This window comes from Stegostoma tigrinum, chromosome 4 (assembly GCF_030684315.1).
Source record: "Stegostoma tigrinum isolate sSteTig4 chromosome 4, sSteTig4.hap1, whole genome shotgun sequence".
NCBI lineage: Eukaryota > Metazoa > Chordata > Chondrichthyes > Orectolobiformes > Stegostomatidae > Stegostoma > Stegostoma tigrinum.
The window spans coordinates 125,671,934-125,684,520 of record NC_081357.1 but is presented as its reverse complement, the minus strand read 5'-3'; positions in this window follow the sequence as shown (position 1 = coordinate 125,684,520).

The following is a 12,587-nucleotide window of genomic DNA, read 5'->3' as shown; positions in this document are numbered from 1 at the left end:
TTGATACCATTGGGCTGCAGGGTTTCCGGGCGGAATATGAGTTGCTGTTCCTCCAACCTTTGGGTGGCATCATTGTGGCACTGCAGGAGGCCCATGATGGACATGTCATCTAAAGAATGGGAGGGGGGAGTGGAAATGGTTTGCGACTAGGAGGTGCAGTTGTTTATTGAGAACCAAGCGGAGGTGTTCAGCAAAGCGGTCCCCAAGCCTCCGCTTGGTTTCCCCAATGTAGAGGAAGCCACACCAGGTACAATGGATACAGTATACCACATTGGCAGTTGTGCAGGTGAACCTCTGCTTAATATGGAAAGTCATCTTGGGGCCTGGGATAGGGGTGAGGGAGGAGGTGTGAGGGCAAGTGTAGCATTTCCTGCGGTTGCAGGGGAAGGTGCCAGGTGTGGTAGGGTTGGAGGGCAGTGTGGAGCGAACAAGGGAGTCACGGAGAGAGTGGTCTCTCCGGAAAACAGACAAGGGTGGGGATGGAAAAATGTTTTGGGTGGTAGGGTCAGAATGTAGATGATCCAGGAACTCACTGCCTAGGTCCGTGACACCACCCACGCCCTCCACCTCCTCCAGAACTTCCAATTCCCTGGCCCCCAACACCTCAATTTCACCATGGATGTCCAGTCGCTTTACACCTGTATTCCACATGCAGATGGCCTCAAGGCCCTCCACTTCTTCCTGTCCCGCAGGCCCGACCAGTCCCCCTCCACCAACACCCTCATCCGCCTAGCCGAACTCATCCCCACCCTCAACAACTTCTCTTTCGATTAGTCCCACTTCCTACAGACAAAGCGGGTGGCCATGGGCACCCGCGTGGGCCCCACCTATGCCTGCCTCTTTGTAGGTTACTTGGAACAGTCCCTCTTCTGCACCTACACAGGCCCCAAACCCCACCTCTTCCTCCGGTACATTGATGACTGTATCGGCGTCTGAAGAAGGATCCCGACCCGAAACATCAAACTTTCCTGCTCCTCTGATGCTGCTTGGCCTGCTGTGTTGATCCAGCTTCACACCATATTATCTCAGATACTCCAGCATTGGCAGTTCCTACTATCTCTGCAACAATGTAGAGGTGTGTTTGGGAAGACATGGCTAGAAAACATTATAGGCCTTATTGAGAGAACCTTCCGGGGGTGGGGGGGGACTCAATACTACTGGTACTTACCCAAAAACAAGCAAGGTTCAATCTATAGTACATGTTATTTGCTTTTGTTTAATAAACATTTTATTTTTGTGTCAAACATACACTGGCAGACTCTTGAGTGTGTTCAGTTCCAGAATTCCACAGTTTAAAAAAAATCAGTTAGGATGTAACATGCTGGGTTCACCCTGGATTGTCTTGTCCATTAACATCAGTGGGACCTTAGCATGTGGATCAGAATATTACTCCCACTCACCTGTCACACATCTATGAGAAAAGTTGCCATGAGTTGCATGTCATTTTCTAACCATAGATTTCATGCAAAGTGAGAACTGAACATTGCAATGTGGTCTGTGCAGAGTTTGGAGTCTATAATCATGTTGATAGCCTCTTTGGCAATTTTAAAGATTAAAACCAAGTTCAGTCTTATCACCACCCGCTGCCCACTAAGATATGTCAGTGGGTGATCCAGAGTAGGAATTTCAAATCATTTTTCTTGTCTACCCAAGGGACTTTAAAGGAGTGTAATTGCAAGTCCCCTGTTGTTGCCTTAATTTAGATATCTGTTTCAGTGGGGGAGATGTGAGCTAGCAAGGGATTTTCCAGGCTGTTGAGGATCAGTACCAAATTGCAATCAATTTACCCACTGTGCCTTCAGCAAGTTTTTGTTAGTATATCTTAGTACAGTCCAAACTTCTGAACACCCATGGGTGGGACTTAATGGTAACTCTAAATCCCCAGTGATTATAAATAATCCTACTTCTTGGCAGGAAACAATTTGTCATAGTAAACTAAATGAAACAAGTGAGGATAATAGTGAATTCAGATCCGAGGACAGGGAAACAGCTAAGATTTATTTATAGCAATTATTTTAACATGATCTGGGAAATATAATTACGTTAATCACTTAGTTTTTAGGAATTTAGCTTCCCTTTAATCATAATCATTTCCCTTCAACAGTTAAAGGAAAAATATATCTCTTGGAGAATCATAGAAACATATTCATTATTTGGAAGAGAAAGAGAGACAAACTGATAGACCTTTTTTCTAAGTGGGGCAAAAAACCTGGTGTAGACAAACTTCCTGCAGAAGATTAGGAAAGGATAGAGGAAAATGACCTGTGAGTGGTGGACCATGAGAAATGCAACTGAAGTGGCAACATGCTGCTTGATGGCCAGTTCTACTGGAGGATCCTGATCCTGAATGATTAGCCATGGTCCTACAGAGGCAGATGAAGCCCCTCCCCCACCCGTCTGCTGGGAATTGAACAGGAGTAATGGATGGGGGTGTTGCTTTGGTAGTCTTAGGGTGCCACTTCCAGTAGGGGAAAGTGTATCAAGGCTTGTGCGCTCTGGGGTCACTGAGCCCAGGCAGTCAGAGGAGTGGAACCAGGGCAGGGGCCTTTTGTGGCTCAAGGAATGGCTGTCTGCCCAAACATCGGGCCTCCAGGCATGGACAAAGGGAGGCAGGAAGAAGTCCTTCATTGGACTCATAAGTGGCTCAGTTAGGTTTCAGGTGAGCAGGGCATATGTCACCCTTCCTGCCGATGGCTCAATGGCACAACAGTGGGAAGATGTTAAGAACACCACCCACCCCCTTTCTATGCCCTTCTTGCCAGCCTTTCCACTTCTCAGTTCTACCAGAAGGTCCTGGTAGATCTCTGCCCATAATCTGATCCCTCTCCACATGTTGTCAGAAGTTCTGAGGGCATGGTTGATGTGGATACACGGCATAGAATCACATCATGTAACCAAATCACTTCACACCAGATGTAATGCTCCACTTGAAATGAAAAATTTCCCGAATCTTCTGTTTTCATTTCAGAATTCCAGACCAAGTACTTTGCTCTCACATCTCTATAACCAGCAATTTAGAATCACGTGACGTGAACATAAAGGTGACTTCTTATTTTATTTTCCTTCATTGACATGAAGGAAGTACGCGATCACCATTTAAATTTCCCAATCTTAGCTTGGCCATTTTTTATGTGGAAAATATAGACAGTGTAATTTCCATTCTACATTGCATGTTACAACAGCAAGGTTCTCATTTTTTTCAAGTTACACACTGCATAGCTGAGCATCTGAAATAGACAATGTGATTAGGATAACCCCTCGTCACCCTTTTAGGTGCATCATGATACATGCACTCGCTATTCATTTAACATCCAACAATGAATAAAGTATACTCTCTGAGGAGATCAAATTCTCTGTGGAACAGTAAAATCAAAAAGAGCTTGACTCATTTAGATCACACAAATTCAGTCCATTTGTGCATACAGAGAGAAGTAAAATTAACATTCTCTTTCGACCATTAGTGATCTAATGAAAAGAGGAATCTCTTTTAAATGTTGCAATTCTTCAAAAATTCAAATTATTTCACAAATAATCTCTACCAAATGTTTGGCAAGTGATCAACCACTTTGGATCCTCATTATAATGAGTTGCGAATGGCACTTTTGAAAAAAAAGTTGATGACAATGTTACTTAAACTGCTTTGCAGTGTATTCCTATTTAGTTTTGAATTTAGTGGAAGCCAACAGTCAAACCTGTGTTCTTTTGCCACCCAGCTCACTGTTGCTGGACAGTTCATGCATTTCTGATGATCCCTTAAATGGGATTAGTAATTGTTGTTAAATTGGTGCAGTTCTCTGTCATTTATAAGCACCAATTAGGAAGTTGGTTTAGAATTACAAATAGAAACCCGTTTTATCCTGAGCTCAAATCATTAATGACAAAGGAAAGAAATGTTCTTTTCACTAATGAGAGATCAGTTTACTAATCCATAAAGCACCTAGTCTTTATTCAAAATTCAGGCATTACAATTAGCTGCAGGATACAGTTTAGTTCCTTCCATGTGGTGTCAAATTTTAGTTTAATGATGGTTAAAATCTGTGAGTTCTTCTTGCTCATCAGCTGTAATTTTCACTGAAGGGGAGCTCTTGACTGAACACCAATATTTTTGCATTTTCCTGAGTTTTCTGCGATCCTGCTGTCTAAATTACTATCAAGGGCCTGCACAGAAAATTGCTATCTTTGTCTCAGCATTTTAACTACTACATTTATCTACTCTCACCAAATTTTACTTCCTAAAGTTTGGCAATTAATTCTTCTGGAGAAGGGTTCATGGAGATTTACAAAATTCCAGGAGGACTGGACAGGGTAGATGCAGGGAGGATGTTCCCGATGTTGGGTAAGTCCAGAACCAGAGGTCACAGTCTAAAGATTCAGGGTAGATGATTTAGGATAGAGATATGACATTTCTTCACTTAAAGAGTGGTGAGCCTGTGGAATTCATTACCACAGGAAGTAGTTGATGGCAAAACATTGAATGTTTTCAACAGGCAACTAGATATAGCACTTGGGGTGAATGAGATCAAAGGTTTTGGGGAGAAAGCAGGATTACGTTCTTGAATTGGAGGATCAGCCATGATTGTGAAGAATGGTGGAGCAGGTTTGAAGGGCTGAATGGCCTCCTCCTGTTTCTGTGTTTCACAGCAACATCTCATTTGTGAGCGATTTATTCATGCCTACAAAGTAATCTAAGTCAGAGCAACAATTAACAAATACCAAGAGAAATAATATGTGCAACTTTGTAAACATTGAATCAGCCAATTTAATGACTCAAATGTTAATTCATGAACTTTTATCTTTTTTCTGATTGTGTGGAGAAATCATGCATTGCAGTTTTGGTTTTTATTTTGTAAAAACGTAGGCTGTCATTCACTAGCTTTAGATTTGGCATTGAATTTTGTTTGCTATAACATAACAATAGCAACAACTTGTATTCACAGAAGCATTATAAACAAAAAAATGAGTTATATCTTTCAATGAAGTAATTAACTTAAAAAAAATCTATTTCTTATCTAGGATCAATCGAATAGAAATGCAAAGGGTGGTGAGTGCTTTGGTATTAGAAAGCAGTCCTGAACAGTAGGGAACTAATCCCCTCAAATACAAAGCTGGTGAGTTTAAACAATAATTACTGTCATTGAATTCAGCCTGACTCACTGAGACATTACTCAGTCATTGCCTTTCACTGAATGCTTTATATTCTCCATAGTAGCTGAAAGAGGATTTAAGGTTTTGGCAGTTCAAGGCAACAAAGGTGGAGCAATTAACACTTGAATGCTCAAGAGGCCTGGATTTGAAGAGAGCAGGTATTGGAGGATCTTAAGGCTGAAAGAGGTCACAGACATAGGAAGGGACAAGGACAAGGAGGGCTTGTTTAACTGGAAGCCCATGTACGTCAATGGGTACAGCTGAAATTGGTGACAAGGACTTGCTGCGACATAGGATGTAAAGAGTAAAGTTTTTTGGAAGTCCTCAATTTCATAGAGAGAAGGGCTGAGATCACTATCAGGAACAAAGGAATGACATTTGTACCTCCAAATTAATGGTAGATGAAATGTATTACCTTATTGAGTCCTGCAGAAAGGACAGGGAGGAATGTACCGATTTCTATAACATCCAAGGCTGTGATCAGTTACTAATGACATGGCTGAGAAACTCTCTTTTTGAATATCAGGAACCAATTAGTGGTCAGGACAGGATGCCAAAAGATAAGTTTGAATAATGAAAACAATGAGAAAAACCTTGTGTGTATTTATGTTATATACATAGCTTTATTGCTGTACTACTGGTCCAGGAGACATTTTCCATGATGGTTGATAATGCAGATTTAGAAAATAGAAAGCTCAATTTTACCTTTTAAGTTTTCTGCAATGCCAATGATAGCTGACAGGAAAATGTGACACCAACATATAGAGTATACGCTGTTTAATTATACATTTGGAGAAAGTTCCATTGCCTTCCAGAGCATGCATATTGCACATGTCATTATGTTATTATGAATGCCAAAATTTAGACATGCATTTGGCAGGCAAGTCTGACATTGGTGATCTTGTACAAACTTTCTCATTCCTCTATTTAATTATATCACTGCCATTATCCCTGTCTCTATTGCTTCCTTTTGTACTCCCTGAATGCCATCATTCATAGTCTTGCTTGTTCTTATCTCTTTTTCATGTTGAAATCCTTATCTTTGAGTCTTTATCTTGAACTTATTTTTTCTGAGAAACTCAAAATTGCGGAACTCCTTATTTTGGATAATGAAATGTGAGGCTGGATGAACACAGTAGGCCCAGCAGCATCTCAGGAGCACAAAAGCTGACGTTTCGGGCCTAAACCCTTCATCCTCTCTGATGAAGGGTCCGAAACGTCAGCTTTTGTTCTCCTGAGATGCTGCTGGGCCTGCTGTGTTCATCCAGCCTCACATTTCATTATCCTGGATTCTCCAGCATCTGCAGTTCCCATTATCACTGGAACTCCTTATTTTCCTTGGTCTTTCCTTCCACCAACTACTGTCGGGCTTTGAAGATTATAATCACTTCATTAGCTTTAACTGGTATCTTTTGTTGTTACTGTTTGAATGGGTGAATCTTGAAAAACACCTGCCTCATAATTCTTAGATTTTAACTTTGATATCTGAATTTTAAAACAAATTCTTTGGGCTCTCCTGGCTAATTAAACAGTTTGAACAGTGACAGGAAACTCTAGTTTCCAACAAAGAACTGGAAGAAGGAGGGAGAATGTTAATAAAGCAAAAATGCATTTGGAAACAAAAACCTTTGATCTTAAACTACTAATTATGCAAGATTATACTTAGCTTTTTAAAAGAAATGAGTGAATGACCTTATTTGGGAATGATAAGTGTGAATTTGCAGCATCCTCATATAAAAAAATCTGAACACTGATATTATTTTAAAATTTCAGGTGTCTGGACTATTTTCTCAAAATATGCTTACGGAACAACAAAAGTATTTTACATCTGTACAGATTTATTGAAGAAAGAGGAAAATGCAACACTAACAACTGCAAAAAAGGTTGGTGGAAGTTTATCATTTGCTGTTTGATGTTGCTGAGGAAAACCAATATCCTTCCCAGAAAGGATGTCTGGAACAGCAATCAGAAACAGAAACACAATGGTCCATGCGTCATTCACTAAACTTGCTCCTGATCACTATTGTGTTGCATAAATAAGTTTCCCAATGTAGTCTCTGGTTATATAAGCCATTTTTGTTACCGGTTATCATTAACATTTTAGTATGACTGTAGTTTGTTTTTGTTTAGAGGAGAAAATGATTCTTGAGGGCCTGTATTCCAGATTATCTGTAACGTACTCTTCCATCTATCAGATTATCTGTACCATACTCTTCCATCTGTCAGACTATCTGTAACATACTCTTCTATCTATCAGATTTAAGATGAATCAGTCTTGAGGAAATTATGTAAATTAACATGTAAGTGCAATTCTAAGGAAGTGCAACATTGATGCCAAAGATGCCATCCCTCAGGTAAAACGTTTAACAGAAACCTCCTTGAACATAGAAACATAGAAGGTAGAAGCGAGAGTAAGCCATATGACGCTTCCAGTAAGCTTTGCCAGTCAGTAGGATTGTGGCTGATCATCGAGTTCAGTACCCGAATCCCACTATCGCCACAGGAGCTATATATCTACCTCCTTCTTGAGAAAAACAATGTTGCCTTCAGCTACTTTCTATGGTAATGAATTCCATAGCTCATCACTCTCTGGATGAAGAAATTTCTCCTCGACTCGGTGTCCCTTTTATTAACCTGTCCAGGCTTGTTAGAATTTTACAGGTTTCTAACGGCAATGAATATAAGTCTAAACCACTCAATCTCTCCTCATATGTCAATCTTTCCATCCCAGGAATCAATTCAGTAAAGCAACATGTTAAAGTGCTCTGTAATAATATAGTTCCTTCTTTCTTTCTGTGCTTGTAGCACAGGCTCCTCTAAAGCTTGTAAAGACAAATCAGAAGGTAATGATTTAATATTTAATAATTCACAATATTTAGGTTTTAATGGAGAAGCTGGTAGCACAAAGTAGAGGCTGAAGAAAATTAGGAGTTCTGAAGCTTTTCAGCTTTAAGGGAAAGAGTGAGATATATAGAATAGAATCAGGCCTTTCGGCCCAAACAGTCCAAGTTTGCACCAGCAATCTCTTTTTATCTTTCCTCACCTAAATTTATCATCACAAACCTTTATCCCCGTCTGTTCACTTATTTAGCTTCCTTTTAATTGCATCTATTTTATTCATTTCGCCTCTCTTTGAAACAGTTGTTTTATCACGTGCTTTAAGCCAACACTGCTACCTGTACATCGACATACTGACCTGAAGCATCTCAGGTTGCAGGTGTCTGTTCAAATGCTGTCGCTGAGGCTGCTAGCTCCTTATCTCTAAATAATTCTTCAACTCCTTTTACATCATAATGTTACTTTTATTTAAATCTCTGCACAAAGTTATCAAGTGTAGACCTGTAGTTTAGTGCCCAAGACCCCTCTCTGCCCATGCTCTTTATGGACTGGTGTCATCCATCTTATTGTTGTCAGAGTCATAAGTTTCATTATGTCATTATGATTTACATGATTCTTGTTACAGAACACATCTGCTTGCCACACACAAGTTTATGTCTTCTTTGTCTAATATTATTCCTGTAGTTTAATTTTCTTTACTTTTTATAATCATTAACATTGTGCCACTGTTACCATTTATCAGTGTTGTCACTATTATCACCATCTCTCCACCCACTCCCTCCAAACGTCTGAATTTCCCATGTCAAGACAATATTGATTGATTGATTTATTGTTATGTGTACCGAAATAAAGTGAAAACCTTTGATTATGAGCAGCACAGGCAGACCACAGCAAACAAAGGATGTACAGATCAAAAGGACTTAGAGGCATACAGGTTACATTACTTGAGGCTGGAGTCTATTCAACAATCTGATAACAGCCAGAAAAGTGCTGTTCCTGAACCTGCTCCTGCCTAAGTTCAGGCTTCTGTATCTTCTGCCTGACTGAAGAGGTAGGAGAGCTTTACTGGGGCGCGATGGGTCTTTGATGTTGGCCAGTGAGCCATGTAAATCGAGTCCATGGATGGAAGGGTGGCTTCCTTGATGGTCTGGGCTGTGCACACCACCTTCTGTAGTTTCTTATGGTACTGGGTAGGGCCATTGCCGTACCAGGCCGTTGTGCTTTCAATGGTGTGTCTCTGAAAGTTGGTGAGAGACCTTATGGACGTGCCAAATTCCCTGAGCCTCCTCAGGAAGAAGATGCTTTGTTATGCCTTCTTGACTATCTCATCTTTGTGGGAAGTCCAGGAGAGGTTGAAGGTTATCAACACTCCGAGGAACATGGTGCTGTTCACTCTCCCAACCTCAGTTATGTTGATGTAGATGGGGGTGTGTTCTCGTCCTTTCTTTCTGAAACCAATGATCAGTTCTTTAGTTTTGCTGACGTTGAGAGACAGATTGTTTTCATTGCACCATGCCATCAAGCCCTTGACCTCCCTTCTGTATTTTGACTCATTGTTGATAGATATCCGTCTCACTACAGTGATGTCATCAGTAAAAACGTAGATGGCGTTTGTCCGAAATTTGGCAACACATTTGTAGGTGTACAGGGAGTACAGCAGGGGGCTGAGGACACATCGTTGTTGCGGGGGTTGGGGGGTTGCTGCAGTGTTGTGTGTTATTGTGCAAGAGATGCAATTACCCATCCTCACTGATTGTGGCTGATGGGTCAGAAAAGTGAGGTTCCATTTGCAGAGAGTGGAGCGGAGACCAAGGGCACACAGTTTTGAGATCAATCTGGAGGGGATAGGTGCAGCTGTAGTCAGTGAGCAGGAGCCTGACAGAGGTGTCTTTGACACAATATGAAAGTCTGAATGGGCATCCTAATAAGATTTGGTTGAGTTCAAGATTAGCGTGATAATGTTGTATCAAGTCTCGAGTTGGTACATATTAAATGATGTACATAGTTTGATTCAGTATGGGCATGGACGTCTCATATGCAATGACAACCATTCTCAGTCTCATTCTTGGATCGAGTGAGATAATGCCTTTCCTGATCCTCCTGAGATTCCCTTCAGGATCCTCCTGAAATTTGAAATAAGATCTCGGTTGGTCTGTTTGATGACAATTGTGACATCTGACTTCCAGTCCCTTAACTAGACCTACTGTTTTGGCTTCAAGATCAACAGAGTTTTTGGGGCCTTAGAGATAACAAAGTATAGAGCTGGATGAACACAGCAGGCCAAGCAGCATCAGAGGAGCTGTTTCAAAACTTCTTCCTGGGGCAAAGATCTGAACCATCCCCACTCACCACCTCCATCCTCCACCTGGCTGAGCTGGTTCTCATCCTCAACAACTTCTCTTTTAACTTCGCTCACTTTCTTCAGGTCAGAGGGGTGGCCATGGATACCCACATGGGTCCCAGTTATGCCTATCTCTTTTTGGGTATGTGGAACATTCCTTGTTCCAGTCTCATTCCGGTCCCCACCCACAACTCTTTCTCTGAGATATCGATGACATTATCGTTTTTGCTTTCCTCTCTCGTCTGGAATTTGAAGAATTAATTAATTCAGTTTCAATTTCCAATTTCCACCCTGCACTCACCTTCACCTGATCTATCTCTGACTCCTTCCTTCCCTTCCTTGACATCTTAGAACATTGAACATCGAACAGTACAGCACAGTACAGGCCCTTCAGCCCACAATGTTGTGCCAAACTTTTACCCTAAACCTAAGGTCTACCTAACCTCCACCCCTACCTTATACTATCATCCATATGCCTATCTAATAGCTGCTTACATGCCCCTAATGAGGCCGACTCCACTACCCTCTCCGGCAATGCATTCCACACTCCGACCACTCTCTGAGTAAAGAACCTACCTCTGACATCTTCCCTTGCCTACCTCTACTCACTTTAAAGCTATGCCCCCTCGTAATAGCTACTTCTACCTTAGGAAAAGGTCTCTGGCTGTCCGCTCTGTCTATACCTCTGATCATTTTGCGTTCCTCTATCAAGTCACCTCTCATCCTTCGTCATTCTAAAGACAAAGCCCTAGCTCTCTTAACCATTCCTCGTAAGACCTTCCCTCCATTTCAGGCAACATCCTGATAAATCTCCTCCGCACATTTTCCAACACTTCCACATCTTTCCTGTACTGAGGCAACCAGAACTGGACACAATACTCCAGATGTGGCCGAACCAGGGTTTTGTATAGCTGGAGCATAACTTCACGGCTCCTGAACGCAATCCCTCCATTAATAAAAGCTAACACACCATTCTCCTTTTTAACAACTCTATCCACCTGGGTGGCAGCTTTCAGGGAACTACGGACATGAGCTCCAAGATCCCTCTGCTCTACGACACTGCCAAGAATCTTTCTGTTAACCCTGTAATCTGCTTTCAAATTTGTCCTTTCAAAATGAATCCTCACTTTTCAGGGTTAAACTCCATCTGCCACTTACTAGCCCAGCTCTGTATCCTATCTATGCCCTTTTGTAACCTAGAACAGCCCTTTGCACTATCCACAACTCGACCCACCTTTGTGTCGTCTGTGAACTTGTTAATCATAGTTTGAGTGCGAGCAGCAGCGGAGGTAAGATGAACCCGGAAGACTGCAGCTAAGGTAAGGCAGTTTTTTAAAATTACTTACCGGTGGCAGGCAGCAGTGTTTTTCTCTTTCACAGAAGGAGCGGGAGCATCGGAGGAAGTGACGAGGACCAGAGGGGCAGCCTGGAAGGAAAGCAGTGACCATATATATCAGCAAGGCGGCTAAACCCGAGACTCTACAACTGTAGTGTCTCCCAGCCGCCCTCCTCCTCTAACCTAGTTAATAAGGTAAGGTTCATTCTAAACTTTCTCTATTGAATATAAGTTTGTTATTAATTTTATAGCAACTTGAACTAAGTACTTTAGTACTGAGTGGGTGTTCAGATAAGTGGGGTATGGATGCTAGGGCAGTTGCTTGCTCCTCCTGCAGAATGTGGCAGGTGGGAGACATGGCACACGTCTCCGCTGGCTGCATCTGCGGGAAGTGCACCCAACTCCAGCTCCTTGTAAACCGTGTTAGGGAAATGGAGTTGGAGCTGGATGAACTACGGATCATTCGGGAGGCAGAGGGGGTAATTGAGAGGAGTTACCGGGAGTTGGTCACTCCTAAGGCTCAGGACAAGGATAGATGGGTTACAGTTAGGGGGAGGAAAGGGGACAGACAGACAGTGCAGAGATCCCCTGTGGGCATTCCCCTCAGCAATAAGTATACCGTTTTGGATACTGCTGGGGGGGATGATCTACCAGAGGAAAGCCATAGTAGTCAGTTCTCTGGCACTGAGCCTGACACTGTTGCAAAGAAGGGAAGGGGGCAGAATAGAAAAGTACTTGTGGTAGGGGACTCGATAGTTAGGGGAATCGACAGGAGATTTTGTGGTCAGGATCGGGATTCCCGGAAGGTATGTTGCCTCCCTGGTGCCAGGGTCCGGGACGTCTCCGATCGGGTGTATAAGGTTCTAAAAGGGGAGGACGAACAGCCAGAAATCGTGTTACATATTGGCACTAATGATATAGCCAGAA